Source organism: Microcebus murinus, chromosome 20, assembly GCF_040939455.1.
Source record: "Microcebus murinus isolate Inina chromosome 20, M.murinus_Inina_mat1.0, whole genome shotgun sequence".
Lineage (NCBI taxonomy): Eukaryota > Metazoa > Chordata > Mammalia > Primates > Cheirogaleidae > Microcebus > Microcebus murinus.
This window is the reverse complement of record NC_134123.1, coordinates 1,498,515-1,516,679: the sequence shown is the minus strand read 5'-3', so window position 1 is coordinate 1,516,679 and position 18,165 is coordinate 1,498,515. Positions and strand designations below refer to the sequence as shown.

Here is an 18,165-nt window from a genome sequence, read left to right as displayed (position 1 = left end):
CTGGGGCGTTGGGAACTCCCTGGCTTCTCCTTGGTTTAACATCTAGAGCTGCTTGTGAATCGCGCCGCCACACACACCCGAGCGCAGGTGTCTTCCGCACAGACTGCGGGCCTCGCTCTTCTGAATGCCGCTAGCTCGCCACCCACCCACGGGTGAACCTGGTCAGGGTGCTTTCTCTCAGGGGCAGACTCTTTTCCGGGCGGGCTACCGGTGTCTCTGTTTGCTCGTTTCTTTCTTCCATTTCGGGAAAGTCTTCCTTGCTGGGTGTGGAAATCTCCTATGCCTTCCCTCGCCTATTCTGTCAGCTTTAAAATTCTCTTTCAGTGGCCACCCTCACAGATGGATTAGGAAACTCTTTCCGGTGCACTCATTAGTGAAATGACCTCCAGGAAGCTGGAATCCAATATCTAATGGCCGATTTTTAGCGAGTCCACACGCCAGGGTGGTCGGGGTCCAATGCAGCCCCGGCCAGGCCCAGGCCCGTTGGACTGGGCCACAGGAGGACACGGAGGAGGGTCCCGGCCCCCACGAAGCGGTGCCGGCAGTTCTCCACGGGCTTGGGCGTTTTCCAGAGGTAGGAGATGGAGGGGACTGATTTCTTCAGCGCCCCCCAGACCACGCCACCCCACCCCACCCATGGGACACATCCCCAGAGAGAGACGCCCCATACACTGGCTGTGCCCCAGCCCTGGCTCGGGGGAATAGGCGGCAGCCCACCCACAGGGCGAGGGGGGGGGCGCAGCTGAAAGGGGTTGTGGGGGAGGGCGGCCCCTGGCTGGGGTCAAAGGGCGAGCGTCCCGCGCGTGCGCAGTCAGCGGCAGCGACGCGCTGGGGGTGGGCAGCGGGTAGGTGAAGGAGGCCGGGCGAGGAGACGAGGGGGGCTGGGAGGGCTCCACCTTGGCGAGTCCAGCCGTGGAGGCGCATCTTGTGTGAGTGTGAGTGAGTGTGAGTGTGTGTGTGTGTGTATAGAGAGACAGCCCCCCACCCCGCCCCGCCCCGCCCCGCCCCGCCCATCACCCCCGTCCCTGGGAGCCAGCGGGACCCGGCCGGCGAACTCAACCGGCCCGGCCCGGCCCGGCGCGGGGCCTGGGGCGGGAGGCGGCGGCGGGGAAGCCCAGAGAGGCTCGGCTTCTCGAGCGGGGCAGGGGCGCCCTCCGCCGCCGTCTAGGGCCACACCACCCTGAACGCCCCCGATCTCGTCTGGTCTCGGAAGCTAAGCAGGGTCGGGCCTGGTTAGTACTTGGATGGGAGACCGCCTGGGAATACCGGGTGCCACAGGCTGCTTCTTTTTTTTTTTTTTTGGCCTCTTGTTCTGTCCCCTTTCTGGGAGCGCGGCGGCGGCCCGGGGTGGGGGTCACCCCCACCCTCAGCGCCCGCCGCGGTGCCTGGCGCCCCAGCCCGCACCGTGGGGCCTCCTCTTGTCCCAAGCCGCGACACCGCCGCCACGCGGCAGCATGCGTGGCATCTGGACTGTCAGGTCTCAGACCAAAGGTCTGCTCTGTGGGAACCGACACGCTGGAGGAAACCTTGAGAGTCTGAGAGGGGAGGGAGTTCCAGAAGAAGGCCAGGATGTCATTTTGAGGGAGTATGTGACCAGAACTCGTCCCGTTGCTTTTGGGGTTCTATGGGCTACACGCAGGAATCTTTGGTGGTGGCACCTGATGTTGGGGGATCCGGAGTCACACCCAGACCTGCTCCACAGGCCTCCTTTTACTTTTCTCTTCGGATTCATTATTTTTAAAAAGTGTCTCTTACCTCTAGGATTGCATTTTCTTTTCTCTCTCTTTTCAAGCAGATGATGGGAGTACAAGTATTCAGGTGACATGTGTTGCCCGTGCCGCCCTCCCCCCTGTGTTCCTTTTTTTTTTTTTTTTTTGAGACAGAGTCTCGTTTTGCTGCCCAGGCTAGAGTGAGTGCCATGGCGTCAGCCTAGCTCACAGCAACCTCAATCTCCGGGCTCAAGCAATCCTGCTGCCTCAGCCTCCCGAGTAGTTGGGACTACAGACATGCACCACCACGCCCGGCTGTGTTTTTCTATATATATTAGTTGGCCAATTAATTTCTTTCTATTTTTAGTAGAGACGGGGTCTCGCTCTTGCTCAGGCTGGTTTCGAACTCCTGACCTGGAGCAATCCGCCCGCCTCGGCCTCCCAGAGAGCTAGGATTACAGGCGTGAGCCACCGCGCCCGGCCCCCCCTGTGTTCTTATTCATATACCTCTCATGTTGTTCCAGCGTATTGTGGGGGTACCAATGTTAAGGTCGGGTGCCTTGCCCTCTCCAAGCCTCCCCCCTCGGGTCAGAGCTTCAAGTGCGCCCATCCCCCAGTCGGTGCGCACCCACCCCATGCCTAATGGATGTGTATGCCCCTCCCCTCCCCCCACCCGCCCGACACCCACCCGATGAAGGTGATTCCTCTCTGTCCACTTAGGCGTCCATCCGTTCGTACCAATTTGCTGGTGAGCGCGCTCACGTGGTGCTCGTGTGTCCATTCTTGGGATACTTGGCTTCCTGGAACGGGTTCCAGCTCTGGCCAGGAGAACACGAGAGGCGCCCTCTCACCGCTGCTCCTCACAGCCGAATGGCACTCCGTGGTGTCCACGCGCCACATTTTATTGATGCACTCCTGGATGGATGGGCACTCGGGTCGCTTCCACGTCTTTGGGATTGTGAATTGTGCCCTAACTGTAACCCTAACCCTTACCCAGCCCGTCTCCTCTGCCCCTGCCTGACGCACTCCTCCCCGGCCAGGCCCGTCACTGTCCTGGGCCCCCGCCTGACCGGCTCCTCCCCGCCCGGCCGGTCACCGTCCTCTGCCCCTGCCTGACACGCTCCTTCCCGCCCGGCCTCTCACCGTCCTCGGCCCCTGCCTGACCGGCTCCTCCGTCGCCTGGGCCTTCCAAGGGCTTGGTGTGGACGCTGCTTCCAGGAAGCCCTCCAGAAACCCGGCAGCAGGGTGGCCGCAGCAGTCTCCAGCAGCCGTCCCTAAGTCGCGTGAGTGCGGGGGACGTGCCCCCGCTGTGCCGCGGGGGCCCAGCCTGGTGTCTTCCCTGAGGCCCTGCGGCTGCCGGCTGGGCTGCCGCTCCCCGCAAGGGGAGAGCCGCGGAGGTGGGGACCGCCTCCTGATGGGGACGTACACGCAGCTCTCCACGTCGGATTCCGGGGCTCTCTGTCCTGCCCGAAGGCCCAGCTGGCCTGCGGGTCCTTAGAGTGGCAAAAACCTCCGAAAACTGAGACTGAGGGTCCGGTGGGTGTCTGCACTTTTGTGCTGGGCACCCCAGGGAGGCCCGGGGGCTGGCTGGACAACGCGGTCTGCTGGGCGGGGGGTTTGGAGGAGCAACTGATGCCCTTTGCACTTTGGGTAGCAAGAGTCTGAGGTGTCTCTGAGCCCTGTGCCATGTCGGGGGGGGGGGTGCGGGGCGGAGGAGGAGGAGGAGGAGGTGGGAAGGGCCGGGGCCTGCAGTCCTGTTCCCGGGGTGGCACGGCAAGTGGCTTCTTCCACAGGCTGCTTGGCCTGGGCTCCCTGCACCTGGGCCTTTGGAGGACCGGCCCTGTGCTTGCCAACACTTCCTGCAGGGACCCAGAGCTGGGAGGTGGCATCTCTCAGCCCTGGGTCGGGCAGAGCCCCAGCGGGCCATGCCCACAACCTCTCTCAGCACCGGTCCCCCAGAAGGCTCCTTTGGGACCAGGATTCTCTTGCGGTGACTCTTTAAGGTCTGGCCCCTGGATGGAGGGGCACCAGGAGTAGAGGAGCAGGAAGGGGAAGGGGGTGGCCATGCGAGGGGACACTTTGAGGCCAAGTCCCAGCTTCAGCCTGATCCTCCTGGGAACCCCGCTCTGAGACAAGGAGCCGGGCTTCGCATTCCCACAGCAGCCAGTCGTGGGCTGAGGACACCTGGGGCGTTGGGAACTCCCTGGCTTCTCCTTGGTTTAACATCTAGAGCTGCTTGTGAATCGCGCCGCCACACACACCCGAGCGCAGGTGTCTTCCGCACAGACTGTGGGCCTCGCTCTTCTGAATGCCGCTAGCTCGCCACCCACCCACGGGTGAACCTGGTCAGGGTGCTTTCTCTCAGGGGCAGACTCTTTTCCGGGCGGGCTACCGGTGTCTCTGTTTGCTCGTTTCTTTCTTCCATTTCGGGAAAGTCTTCCTTGCTGGGTGTGGAAATCTCCTATGCCTTCCCTCGCCTATTCTGTCAGCTTTAAAATTCTCTTTCAGTTGCCACCCTCACAGATGGATTAGGAAACTCTTTCCGGTGCACTCATTAGTGAAATGACCTCCAGGAAGCTGGAATCCAATATCTAATGGCCGATTTTTAGCGAGTCCACACGCCAGGGTGGTCGGGGTCCAATGCAGCCCCGGCCAGGCCCAGGCCCGTTGGACTGGGCCACAGGAGGACACGGAGGAGGGTCCCGGCCCCCACGAAGCGGTGCCGGCAGTTCTCCACGGGCTTGGGCGTTTTCCAGAGGTAGGAGATGGAGGGGACTGATTTCTTCAGCGCCCCCCAGACCACGCCACCCCACCCCACCCATGGGACACATCCCCAGAGAGAGACGCCCCATACACTGGCTGTGCCCCAGCCCTGGCTCGGGGGAATAGGCGGCAGCCCACCCACAGGGCGAGGGGGGGGGCGCAGCTGAAAGGGGTTGTGGGGGAGGGCGGCCCCTGGCTGGGGTCAAAGGGCGAGCGTCCCGCGCGTGCGCAGTCAGCGGCAGCGACGCGCTGGGGGTGGGCAGCGGGTAGGTGAAGGAGGCCGGGCGAGGAGACGAGGGGGGCTGGGAGGGCTCCACCTTGGCGAGTCCAGCCGTGGAGGCGCATCTTGTGTGAGTGTGAGTGAGTGTGAGTGTGTGTGTGTGTGTATAGAGAGACAGCCCCCCACCCCGCCCCGCCCCGCCCCGCCCCGCCCATCACCCCCGTCCCTGGGAGCCAGCGGGACCCGGCCGGCGAACTCAACCGGCCCGGCCCGGCCCGGCGCGGGGCCTGGGGCGGGAGGCGGCGGCGGGGAAGCCCAGAGAGGCTCGGCTTCTCGAGCGGGGCAGGGGCGCCCTCCGCCGCCGTCTAGGGCCACACCACCCTGAACGCCCCCGATCTCGTCTGGTCTCGGAAGCTAAGCAGGGTCGGGCCTGGTTAGTACTTGGATGGGAGACCGCCTGGGAATACCGGGTGCCACAGGCTGCTGCTTTTTTTTTTTTTTTTCTTGCCTCTTGTTCTGTCCCCTTTCTGGGAGCGAGGCGGCGGCCCGGGGTGGGGGTCACCCCCACCCTCAGCGCCCGCGCGGTGCCTGGCGCCCCAGCCCGCACCGTGGGGCCTCCTCTTGTCCCAAGCCGCGACACCGCCGCCACGCGGCAGCATGCGTGGCATCTGGACTGTCAGGTCTCAGACCAAAGGTCTGCTCTGTGGGAACCGACACGCTGGAGGAAACCTTGAGAGTCTGAGAGGGGAGGGAGTTCCAGAAGAAGGCCAGGATGTCATTTTGAGGGAGTATGTGACCAGAACTCGTCCCGTTGCTTTTGGGGTTCTATGGGCTACACGCAGGAATCTTTGGTGGTGGCACCTGATGTTGGGGGATCCGGAGTCACACCCAGACCTGCTCCACAGGCCTCCTTTTACTTTTCTCTTCGGATTCATTATTTTTAAAAAGTGTCTCTTACCTCTAGGATTGCATTTTCTTTTCTCTCTCTTTTCAAGCAGATGATGGGAGTACAAGTATTCAGGTGACATGTGTTGCCCGTGCCGCCCTCCCCCCTGTGTTCCTTTTTTTTTTTTTTTTTTGAGACAGAGTCTCGTTTTGCTGCCCAGGCTAGAGTGAGTGCCATGGCGTCAGCCTAGCTCACAGCAACCTCAATCTCCGGGCTCAAGCAATCCTGCTGCCTCAGCCTCCCGAGTAGTTGGGACTACAGACATGCACCACCACGCCCGGCTGTGTTTTTCTATATATATTAGTTGGCCAATTAATTTCTTTCTATTTTTAGTAGAGACGGGGTCTCGCTCTTGCTCAGGCTGGTTTCGAACTCCTGACCTGGAGCAATCCGCCCGCCTCGGCCTCCCAGAGAGCTAGGATTACAGGCGTGAGCCACCGCGCCCGGCCCCCCCTGTGTTCTTATTCATATACCTCTCATGTTGTTCCAGCGTATTGTGGGGGTACCAATGTTAAGGTCGGGTGCCTTGCCCTCTCCAAGCCTCCCCCCTCGGGTCAGAGCTTCAAGTGCGCCCATCCCCCAGTCGGTGCGCACCCACCCCATGCCTAATGGATGTGTATGCCCCTCCCCTCCCCCCACCCGCCCGACACCCACCCGATGAAGGTGATTCCTCTCTGTCCACTTAGGCGTCCATCCGTTCGTACCAATTTGCTGGTGAGCGCGCGCACGTGGTGCTCGTGTGTCCATTCTTGGGATACTTGGCTTCCTGGAACGGGTTCCAGCTCTGGCCAGGAGAACACGAGAGGCGCCCTCTCACCGCTGCTCCTCACAGCCGAATGGCACTCCGTGGTGTCCACGCGCCACATTTTATTGATGCACTCCTGGATGGATGGGCACTCGGGTCGCTTCCACGTCTTTGGGATTGTGAATTGTGCCCTAACTGTAACCCTAACCCTTACCCAGCCCGTCTCCTCTGCCCCTGCCTGACGCACTCCTCCCCGGCCAGGCCCGTCACTGTCCTGGGCCCCCGCCTGACCGGCTCCTCCCCGCCCGGCCGGTCACCGTCCTCTGCCCCTGCCTGACATGCTCCTTCCCGCCCGCCCGGCCTCTCACCGTCCTCGGCCCCTGCCTGACCGGCTCCTCCGTCGCCTGGGCCTTCCAAGGGCTTGGTGTGGACGCTGCTTCCAGGAAGCCCTCCAGAAACCCGGCAGCAGGGTGGCCGCAGCAGTCTCCAGCAGCCGTCCCTAAGTCGCGTGAGTGCGGGGGACGTGCCCCCGCTGTGCCGCGGGGGCCCAGCCTGGTGTCTTCCCTGAGGCCCTGCGGCTGCCGGCTGGGCTGCCGCTCCCCGCAAGGGGAGAGCCGCGGAGGTGGGGACCGCCTCCTGATGGGGACGTACACGCAGCTCTCCACGTCGGATTCCGGGGCTCTCTGTCCTGCCCGAAGGCCCAGCTGGCCTGCGGGTCCTTAGAGTGGCAAAAACCTCCGAAAACTGAGACTGAGGGTCCGGTGGGTGTCTGCACTTTTGTGCTGGGCACCCCAGGGAGGCCCGGGGGCTGGCTGGACAACGCGGTCTGCTGGGCGGGGGGTTTGGAGGAGCAACTGATGCCCTTTGCACTTTGGGTAGCAAGAGTCTGAGGTGTCTCTGAGCCCTGTGCCATGTCGGGGGGGGGGGTGCGGGGCGGAGGAGGAGGAGGAGGAGGTGGGAAGGGCCGGGGCCTGCAGTCCTGTTCCCGGGGTGGCACGGCAAGTGGCTTCTTCCACAGGCTGCTTGGCCTGGGCTCCCTGCACCTGGGCCTTTGGAGGACCGGCCCTGTGCTTGCCAACACTTCCTGCAGGGACCCAGAGCTGGGAGGTGGCATCTCTCAGCCCTGGGTCGGGCAGAGCCCCAGCGGGCCATGCCCACAACCTCTCTCAGCACCGGTCCCCCAGAAGGCTCCTTTGGGACCAGGATTCTCTTGCGGTGACTCTTTAAGGTCTGGCCCCTGGATGGAGGGGCACCAGGAGTAGAGGAGCAGGAAGGGGAAGGGGGTGGCCATGCGAGGGGACACTTTGAGGCCAAGTCCCAGCTTCAGCCTGATCCTCCTGGGAACCCCGCTCTGAGACAAGGAGCCGGGCTTCGCATTCCCACAGCAGCCAGTCGTGGGCTGAGGACACCTGGGGCGTTGGGAACTCCCTGGCTTCTCCTTGGTTTAACATCTAGAGCTGCTTGTGAATCGCGCCGCCACACACACCCGAGCGCAGGTGTCTTCCGCACAGACTGTGGGCCTCGCTCTTCTGAATGCCGCTAGCTCGCCACCCACCCACGGGTGAACCTGGTCAGGGTGCTTTCTCTCAGGGGCAGACTCTTTTCCGGGCGGGCTACCGGTGTCTCTGTTTGCTCGTTTCTTTCTTCCATTTCGGGAAAGTCTTCCTTGCTGGGTGTGGAAATCTCCTATGCCTTCCCTCGCCTATTCTGTCAGCTTTAAAATTCTCTTTCAGTTGCCACCCTCACAGATGGATTAGGAAACTCTTTCCGGTGCACTCATTAGTGAAATGACCTCCAGGAAGCTGGAATCCAATATCTAATGGCCGATTTTTAGCGAGTCCACACGCCAGGGTGGTCGGGGTCCAATGCAGCCCCGGCCAGGCCCAGGCCCGTTGGACTGGGCCACAGGAGGACACGGAGGAGGGTCCCGGCCCCCACGAAGCGGTGCCGGCAGTTCTCCACGGGCTTGGGCGTTTTCCAGAGGTAGGAGATGGAGGGGACTGATTTCTTCAGCGCCCCCCAGACCACGCCACCCCACCCCACCCATGGGACACATCCCCAGAGAGAGACGCCCCATACACTGGCTGTGCCCCAGCCCTGGCTCGGGGGAATAGGCGGCAGCCCACCCACAGGGCGAGGGGGGGGGCGCAGCTGAAAGGGGTTGTGGGGGAGGGCGGCCCCTGGCTGGGGTCAAAGGGCGAGCGTCCCGCGCGTGCGCAGTCAGCGGCAGCGACGCGCTGGGGGTGGGCAGCGGGTAGGTGAAGGAGGCCGGGCGAGGAGACGAGGGGGGCTGGGAGGGCTCCACCTTGGCGAGTCCAGCCGTGGAGGCGCATCTTGTGTGAGTGTGAGTGAGTGTGAGTGTGTGTGTGTGTGTATAGAGAGACAGCCCCCCACCCCGCCCCGCCCCGCCCCGCCCCGCCCATCACCCCCGTCCCTGGGAGCCAGCGGGACCCGGCCGGCGAACTCAACCGGCCCGGCCCGGCCCGGCGCGGGGCCTGGGGCGGGAGGCGGCGGCGGGGAAGCCCAGAGAGGCTCGGCTTCTCGAGCGGGGCAGGGGCGCCCTCCGCCGCCGTCTAGGGCCACACCACCCTGAACGCCCCCGATCTCGTCTGGTCTCGGAAGCTAAGCAGGGTCGGGCCTGGTTAGTACTTGGATGGGAGACCGCCTGGGAATACCGGGTGCCACAGGCTGCTTCTTTTTTTTTTTTTTTGGCCTCTTGTTCTGTCCCCTTTCTGGGAGCGCGGCGGCGGCCCGGGGTGGGGGTCACCCCCACCCTCAGCGCCCGCCGCGGTGCCTGGCGCCCCAGCCCGCACCGTGGGGCCTCCTCTTGTCCCAAGCCGCGACACCGCCGCCACGCGGCAGCATGCGTGGCATCTGGACTGTCAGGTCTCAGACCAAAGGTCTGCTCTGTGGGAACCGACACGCTGGAGGAAACCTTGAGAGTCTGAGAGGGGAGGGAGTTCCAGAAGAAGGCCAGGATGTCATTTTGAGGGAGTATGTGACCAGAACTCGTCCCGTTGCTTTTGGGGTTCTATGGGCTACACGCAGGAATCTTTGGTGGTGGCACCTGATGTTGGGGGATCCGGAGTCACACCCAGACCTGCTCCACAGGCCTCCTTTTACTTTTCTCTTCGGATTCATTATTTTTAAAAAGTGTCTCTTACCTCTAGGATTGCATTTTCTTTTCTCTCTCTTTTCAAGCAGATGATGGGAGTACAAGTATTCAGGTGACATGTGTTGCCCGTGCCGCCCTCCCCCCTGTGTTCCTTTTTTTTTTTTTTTTTTGAGACAGAGTCTCGTTTTGCTGCCCAGGCTAGAGTGAGTGCCATGGCGTCAGCCTAGCTCACAGCAACCTCAATCTCCGGGCTCAAGCAATCCTGCTGCCTCAGCCTCCCGAGTAGTTGGGACTACAGACATGCACCACCACGCCCGGCTGTGTTTTTCTATATATATTAGTTGGCCAATTAATTTCTTTCTATTTTTAGTAGAGACGGGGTCTCGCTCTTGCTCAGGCTGGTTTCGAACTCCTGACCTGGAGCAATCCGCCCGCCTCGGCCTCCCAGAGAGCTAGGATTACAGGCGTGAGCCACCGCGCCCGGCCCCCCCTGTGTTCTTATTCATATACCTCTCATGTTGTTCCAGCGTATTGTGGGGGTACCAATGTTAAGGTCGGGTGCCTTGCCCTCTCCAAGCCTCCCCCCTCGGGTCAGAGCTTCAAGTGCGCCCATCCCCCAGTCGGTGCGCACCCACCCCATGCCTAATGGATGTGTATGCCCCTCCCCTCCCCCCACCCGCCCGACACCCACCCGATGAAGGTGATTCCTCTCTGTCCACTTAGGCGTCCATCCGTTCGTACCAATTTGCTGGTGAGCGCGCTCACGTGGTGCTCGTGTGTCCATTCTTGGGATACTTGGCTTCCTGGAACGGGTTCCAGCTCTGGCCAGGAGAACACGAGAGGCGCCCTCTCACCGCTGCTCCTCACAGCCGAATGGCACTCCGTGGTGTCCACGCGCCACATTTTATTGATGCACTCCTGGATGGATGGGCACTCGGGTCGCTTCCACGTCTTTGGGATTGTGAATTGTGCCCTAACTGTAACCCTAACCCTTACCCAGCCCGTCTCCTCTGCCCCTGCCTGACGCACTCCTCCCCGGCCAGGCCCGTCACTGTCCTGGGCCCCCGCCTGACCGGCTCCTCCCCGCCCGGCCGGTCACCGTCCTCTGCCCCTGCCTGACACGCTCCTTCCCGCCCGGCCTCTCACCGTCCTCGGCCCCTGCCTGACCGGCTCCTCCGTCGCCTGGGCCTTCCAAGGGCTTGGTGTGGACGCTGCTTCCAGGAAGCCCTCCAGAAACCCGGCAGCAGGGTGGCCGCAGCAGTCTCCAGCAGCCGTCCCTAAGTCGCGTGAGTGCGGGGGACGTGCCCCCGCTGTGCCGCGGGGGCCCAGCCTGGTGTCTTCCCTGAGGCCCTGCGGCTGCCGGCTGGGCTGCCGCTCCCCGCAAGGGGAGAGCCGCGGAGGTGGGGACCGCCTCCTGATGGGGACGTACACGCAGCTCTCCACGTCGGATTCCGGGGCTCTCTGTCCTGCCCGAAGGCCCAGCTGGCCTGCGGGTCCTTAGAGTGGCAAAAACCTCCGAAAACTGAGACTGAGGGTCCGGTGGGTGTCTGCACTTTTGTGCTGGGCACCCCAGGGAGGCCCGGGGGCTGGCTGGACAACGCGGTCTGCTGGGCGGGGGGTTTGGAGGAGCAACTGATGCCCTTTGCACTTTGGGTAGCAAGAGTCTGAGGTGTCTCTGAGCCCTGTGCCATGTCGGGGGGGGGGGTGCGGGGCGGAGGAGGAGGAGGAGGAGGTGGGAAGGGCCGGGGCCTGCAGTCCTGTTCCCGGGGTGGCACGGCAAGTGGCTTCTTCCACAGGCTGCTTGGCCTGGGCTCCCTGCACCTGGGCCTTTGGAGGACCGGCCCTGTGCTTGCCAACACTTCCTGCAGGGACCCAGAGCTGGGAGGTGGCATCTCTCAGCCCTGGGTCGGGCAGAGCCCCAGCGGGCCATGCCCACAACCTCTCTCAGCACCGGTCCCCCAGAAGGCTCCTTTGGGACCAGGATTCTCTTGCGGTGACTCTTTAAGGTCTGGCCCCTGGATGGAGGGGCACCAGGAGTAGAGGAGCAGGAAGGGGAAGGGGGTGGCCATGCGAGGGGACACTTTGAGGCCAAGTCCCAGCTTCAGCCTGATCCTCCTGGGAACCCCGCTCTGAGACAAGGAGCCGGGCTTCGCATTCCCACAGCAGCCAGTCGTGGGCTGAGGACACCTGGGGCGTTGGGAACTCCCTGGCTTCTCCTTGGTTTAACATCTAGAGCTGCTTGTGAATCGCGCCGCCACACACACCCGAGCGCAGGTGTCTTCCGCACAGACTGCGGGCCTCGCTCTTCTGAATGCCGCTAGCTCGCCACCCACCCACGGGTGAACCTGGTCAGGGTGCTTTCTCTCAGGGGCAGACTCTTTTCCGGGCGGGCTACCGGTGTCTCTGTTTGCTCGTTTCTTTCTTCCATTTCGGGAAAGTCTTCCTTGCTGGGTGTGGAAATCTCCTATGCCTTCCCTCGCCTATTCTGTCAGCTTTAAAATTCTCTTTCAGTTGCCACCCTCACAGATGGATTAGGAAACTCTTTCCGGTGCACTCATTAGTGAAATGACCTCCAGGAAGCTGGAATCCAATATCTAATGGCCGATTTTTAGCGAGTCCACACGCCAGGGTGGTCGGGGTCCAATGCAGCCCCGGCCAGGCCCAGGCCCGTTGGACTGGGCCACAGGAGGACACGGAGGAGGGTCCCGGCCCCCACGAAGCGGTGCCGGCAGTTCTCCACGGGCTTGGGCGTTTTCCAGAGGTAGGAGATGGAGGGGACTGATTTCTTCAGCGCCCCCCAGACCACGCCACCCCACCCCACCCATGGGACACATCCCCAGAGAGAGACGCCCCATACACTGGCTGTGCCCCAGCCCTGGCTCGGGGGAATAGGCGGCAGCCCACCCACAGGGCGAGGGGGGGGGCGCAGCTGAAAGGGGTTGTGGGGGAGGGCGGCCCCTGGCTGGGGTCAAAGGGCGAGCGTCCCGCGCGTGCGCAGTCAGCGGCAGCGACGCGCTGGGGGTGGGCAGCGGGTAGGTGAAGGAGGCCGGGCGAGGAGACGAGGGGGGCTGGGAGGGCTCCACCTTGGCGAGTCCAGCCGTGGAGGCGCATCTTGTGTGAGTGTGAGTGAGTGTGAGTGTGTGTGTGTGTGTATAGAGAGACAGCCCCCCACCCCGCCCCGCCCCGCCCCGCCCCGCCCATCACCCCCGTCCCTGGGAGCCAGCGGGACCCGGCCGGCGAACTCAACCGGCCCGGCCCGGCCCGGCGCGGGGCCTGGGGCGGGAGGCGGCGGCGGGGAAGCCCAGAGAGGCTCGGCTTCTCGAGCGGGGCAGGGGCGCCCTCCGCCGCCGTCTAGGGCCACACCACCCTGAACGCCCCCGATCTCGTCTGGTCTCGGAAGCTAAGCAGGGTCGGGCCTGGTTAGTACTTGGATGGGAGACCGCCTGGGAATACCGGGTGCCACAGGCTGCTTCTTTTTTTTTTTTTTTGGCCTCTTGTTCTGTCCCCTTTCTGGGAGCGCGGCGGCGGCCCGGGGTGGGGGTCACCCCCACCCTCAGCGCCCGCCGCGGTGCCTGGCGCCCCAGCCCGCACCGTGGGGCCTCCTCTTGTCCCAAGCCGCGACACCGCCGCCACGCGGCAGCATGCGTGGCATCTGGACTGTCAGGTCTCAGACCAAAGGTCTGCTCTGTGGGAACCGACACGCTGGAGGAAACCTTGAGAGTCTGAGAGGGGAGGGAGTTCCAGAAGAAGGCCAGGATGTCATTTTGAGGGAGTATGTGACCAGAACTCGTCCCGTTGCTTTTGGGGTTCTATGGGCTACACGCAGGAATCTTTGGTGGTGGCACCTGATGTTGGGGGATCCGGAGTCACACCCAGACCTGCTCCACAGGCCTCCTTTTACTTTTCTCTTCGGATTCATTATTTTTAAAAAGTGTCTCTTACCTCTAGGATTGCATTTTCTTTTCTCTCTCTTTTCAAGCAGATGATGGGAGTACAAGTATTCAGGTGACATGTGTTGCCCGTGCCGCCCTCCCCCCTGTGTTCCTTTTTTTTTTTTTTTTTTGAGACAGAGTCTCGTTTTGCTGCCCAGGCTAGAGTGAGTGCCATGGCGTCAGCCTAGCTCACAGCAACCTCAATCTCCGGGCTCAAGCAATCCTGCTGCCTCAGCCTCCCGAGTAGTTGGGACTACAGACATGCACCACCACGCCCGGCTGTGTTTTTCTATATATATTAGTTGGCCAATTAATTTCTTTCTATTTTTAGTAGAGACGGGGTCTCGCTCTTGCTCAGGCTGGTTTCGAACTCCTGACCTGGAGCAATCCGCCCGCCTCGGCCTCCCAGAGAGCTAGGATTACAGGCGTGAGCCACCGCGCCCGGCCCCCCCTGTGTTCTTATTCATATACCTCTCATGTTGTTCCAGCGTATTGTGGGGGTACCAATGTTAAGGTCGGGTGCCTTGCCCTCTCCAAGCCTCCCCCCTCGGGTCAGAGCTTCAAGTGCGCCCATCCCCCAGTCGGTGCGCACCCACCCCATGCCTAATGGATGTGTATGCCCCTCCCCTCCCCCCACCCGCCCGACACCCACCCGATGAAGGTGATTCCTCTCTGTCCACTTAGGCGTCCATCCGTTCGTACCAATTTGCTGGTGAGCGCGCGCACGTGGTGCTCGTGTGTCCATTCTTGGGATACTTGGCTTCCTGGAACGGGTTCCAGCTCTGGCCAGGAGAACACGAGAGGCGCCCTCTCACCGCTGCTCCTCACAGCCGAATGGCACTCCGTGGTGTCCACGCGCCACATTTTATTGATGCACTCCTGGATGGATGGGCACTCGGGTCGCTTCCACGTCTTTGGGATTGTGAATTGTGCCCTAACTGTAACCCTAACCCTTACCCAGCCCGTCTCCTCTGCCCCTGCCTGACGCACTCCTCCCCGGCCAGGCCCGTCACTGTCCTGGGCCCCCGCCTGACCGGCTCCTCCCCGCCCGGCCGGTCACCGTCCTCTGCCCCTGCCTGACATGCTCCTTCCCGCCCGCCCGGCCTCTCACCGTCCTCGGCCCCTGCCTGACCGGCTCCTCCGTCGCCTGGGCCTTCCAAGGGCTTGGTGTGGACGCTGCTTCCAGGAAGCCCTCCAGAAACCCGGCAGCAGGGTGGCCGCAGCAGTCTCCAGCAGCCGTCCCTAAGTCGCGTGAGTGCGGGGGACGTGCCCCCGCTGTGCCGCGGGGGCCCAGCCTGGTGTCTTCCCTGAGGCCCTGCGGCTGCCGGCTGGGCTGCCGCTCCCCGCAAGGGGAGAGCCGCGGAGGTGGGGACCGCCTCCTGATGGGGACGTACACGCAGCTCTCCACGTCGGATTCCGGGGCTCTCTGTCCTGCCCGAAGGCCCAGCTGGCCTGCGGGTCCTTAGAGTGGCAAAAACCTCCGAAAACTGAGACTGAGGGTCCGGTGGGTGTCTGCACTTTTGTGCTGGGCACCCCAGGGAGGCCCGGGGGCTGGCTGGACAACGCGGTCTGCTGGGCGGGGGGTTTGGAGGAGCAACTGATGCCCTTTGCACTTTGGGTAGCAAGAGTCTGAGGTGTCTCTGAGCCCTGTGCCATGTCGGGGGGGGGGTGCGGGGCGGAGGAGGAGGAGGAGGAGGTGGGAAGGGCCGGGGCCTGCAGTCCTGTTCCCGGGGTGGCACGGCAAGTGGCTTCTTCCACAGGCTGCTTGGCCTGGGCTCCCTGCACCTGGGCCTTTGGAGGACCGGCCCTGTGCTTGCCAACACTTCCTGCAGGGACCCAGAGCTGGGAGGTGGCATCTCTCAGCCCTGGGTCGGGCAGAGCCCCAGCGGGCCATGCCCACAACCTCTCTCAGCACCGGTCCCCCAGAAGGCTCCTTTGGGACCAGGATTCTCTTGCGGTGACTCTTTAAGGTCTGGCCCCTGGATGGAGGGGCACCAGGAGTAGAGGAGCAGGAAGGGGAAGGGGGTGGCCATGCGAGGGGACACTTTGAGGCCAAGTCCCAGCTTCAGCCTGATCCTCCTGGGAACCCCGCTCTGAGACAAGGAGCCGGGCTTCGCATTCCCACAGCAGCCAGTCGTGGGCTGAGGACACCTGGGGCGTTGGGAACTCCCTGGCTTCTCCTTGGTTTAACATCTAGAGCTGCTTGTGAATCGCGCCGCCACACACACCCGAGCGCAGGTGTCTTCCGCACAGACTGTGGGCCTCGCTCTTCTGAATGCCGCTAGCTCGCCACCCACCCACGGGTGAACCTGGTCAGGGTGCTTTCTCTCAGGGGCAGACTCTTTTCCGGGCGGGCTACCGGTGTCTCTGTTTGCTCGTTTCTTTCTTCCATTTCGGGAAAGTCTTCCTTGCTGGGTGTGGAAATCTCCTATGCCTTCCCTCGCCTATTCTGTCAGCTTTAAAATTCTCTTTCAGTTGCCACCCTCACAGATGGATTAGGAAACTCTTTCCGGTGCACTCATTAGTGAAATGACCTCCAGGAAGCTGGAATCCAATATCTAATGGCCGATTTTTAGCGAGTCCACACGCCAGGGTGGTCGGGGTCCAATGCAGCCCCGGCCAGGCCCAGGCCCGTTGGACTGGGCCACAGGAGGACACGGAGGAGGGTCCCGGCCCCCACGAAGCGGTGCCGGCAGTTCTCCACGGGCTTGGGCGTTTTCCAGAGGTAGGAGATGGAGGGGACTGATTTCTTCAGCGCCCCCCAGACCACGCCACCCCACCCCACCCATGGGACACATCCCCAGAGAGAGACGCCCCATACACTGGCTGTGCCCCAGCCCTGGCTCGGGGGAATAGGCGGCAGCCCACCCACAGGGCGAGGGGGGGGGCGCAGCTGAAAGGGGTTGTGGGGGAGGGCGGCCCCTGGCTGGGGTCAAAGGGCGAGCGTCCCGCGCGTGCGCAGTCAGCGGCAGCGACGCGCTGGGGGTGGGCAGCGGGTAGGTGAAGGAGGCCGGGCGAGGAGACGAGGGGGGCTGGGAGGGCTCCACCTTGGCGAGTCCAGCCGTGGAGGCGCATCTTGTGTGAGTGTGAGTGAGTGTGAGTGTGTGTGTGTGTGTATAGAGAGACAGCCCCCCACCCCGCCCCGCCCCGCCCCGCCCCGCCCATCACCCCCGTCCCTGGGAGCCAGCGGGACCCGGCCGGCGAACTCAACCGGCCCGGCCCGGCCCGGCGCGGGGCCTGGGGCGGGAGGCGGCGGCGGGGAAGCCCAGAGAGGCTCGGCTTCTCGAGCGGGGCAGGGGCGCCCTCCGCCGCCGTCTAGGGCCACACCACCCTGAACGCCCCCGATCTCGTCTGGTCTCGGAAGCTAAGCAGGGTCGGGCCTGGTTAGTACTTGGATGGGAGACCGCCTGGGAATACCGGGTGCCACAGGCTGCTTCTTTTTTTTTTTTTTTGGCCTCTTGTTCTGTCCCCTTTCTGGGAGCGCGGCGGCGGCCCGGGGTGGGGGTCACCCCCACCCTCAGCGCCCGCCGCGGTGCCTGGCGCCCCAGCCCGCACCGTGGGGCCTCCTCTTGTCCCAAGCCGCGACACCGCCGCCACGCGGCAGCATGCGTGGCATCTGGACTGTCAGGTCTCAGACCAAAGGTCTGCTCTGTGGGAACCGACACGCTGGAGGAAACCTTGAGAGTCTGAGAGGGGAGGGAGTTCCAGAAGAAGGCCAGGATGTCATTTTGAGGGAGTATGTGACCAGAACTCGTCCCGTTGCTTTTGGGGTTCTATGGGCTACACGCAGGAATCTTTGGTGGTGGCACCTGATGTTGGGGGATCCGGAGTCACACCCAGACCTGCTCCACAGGCCTCCTTTTACTTTTCTCTTCGGATTCATTATTTTTAAAAAGTGTCTCTTACCTCTAGGATTGCATTTTCTTTTCTCTCTCTTTTCAAGCAGATGATGGGAGTACAAGTATTCAGGTGACATGTGTTGCCCGTGCCGCCCTCCCCCCTGTGTTCCTTTTTTTTTTTTTTTTTTGAGACAGAGTCTCGTTTTGCTGCCCAGGCTAGAGTGAGTGCCATGGCGTCAGCCTAGCTCACAGCAACCTCAATCTCCGGGCTCAAGCAATCCTGCTGCCTCAGCCTCCCGAGTAGTTGGGACTACAGACATGCACCACCACGCCCGGCTGTGTTTTTCTATATATATTAGTTGGCCAATTAATTTCTTTCTATTTTTAGTAGAGACGGGGTCTCGCTCTTGCTCAGGCTGGTTTCGAACTCCTGACCTGGAGCAATCCGCCCGCCTCGGCCTCCCAGAGAGCTAGGATTACAGGCGTGAGCCACCGCGCCCGGCCCCCCCTGTGTTCTTATTCATATACCTCTCATGTTGTTCCAGCGTATTGTGGGGGTACCAATGTTAAGGTCGGGTGCCTTGCCCTCTCCAAGCCTCCCCCCTCGGGTCAGAGCTTCAAGTGCGCCCATCCCCCAGTCGGTGCGCACCCACCCCATGCCTAATGGATGTGTATGCCCCTCCCCTCCCCCCACCCGCCCGACACCCACCCGATGAAGGTGATTCCTCTCTGTCCACTTAGGCGTCCATCCGTTCGTACCAATTTGCTGGTGAGCGCGCGCACGTGGTGCTCGTGTGTCCATTCTTGGGATACTTGGCTTCCTGGAACGGGTTCCAGCTCTGGCCAGGAGAACACGAGAGGCGCCCTCTCACCGCTGCTCCTCACAGCCGAATGGC

General features: G+C 62.8%; 5 non-coding genes across 5 annotated transcripts; all 5 read left to right on the top strand.

Annotated features, from left to right (window-relative positions):
• Positions 1–1,162: 1,162 nt before the first annotated feature.
• Positions 1,163–1,281, top strand: LOC142862721 (5S ribosomal RNA). The gene has a single exon (XR_012913819.1). It is a non-coding gene; the product is annotated as a 5S ribosomal RNA (ribosomal RNA).
• Positions 1,282–5,055: 3,774 nt separating this feature from the next.
• Positions 5,056–5,174, top strand: LOC142862720 (5S ribosomal RNA). Its single transcript, XR_012913818.1, has one exon. It is a non-coding gene; the product is annotated as a 5S ribosomal RNA (ribosomal RNA).
• A 3,780-nt stretch (positions 5,175–8,954) lies between these two features.
• Positions 8,955–9,073, top strand: LOC142862719 (5S ribosomal RNA). Its single transcript, XR_012913817.1, has one exon. It is a non-coding gene; the product is annotated as a 5S ribosomal RNA (ribosomal RNA).
• Positions 9,074–12,847: 3,774 nt separating this feature from the next.
• LOC142862718 (5S ribosomal RNA) lies at positions 12,848–12,966 on the top strand. The gene has a single exon (XR_012913816.1). It is a non-coding gene; the product is annotated as a 5S ribosomal RNA (ribosomal RNA).
• Positions 12,967–16,743: 3,777 nt separating this feature from the next.
• LOC142862716 (5S ribosomal RNA) lies at positions 16,744–16,862 on the top strand. The gene has a single exon (XR_012913814.1). It is a non-coding gene; the product is annotated as a 5S ribosomal RNA (ribosomal RNA).
• The last annotated feature ends 1,303 nt before the right edge of the window (positions 16,863–18,165 follow it).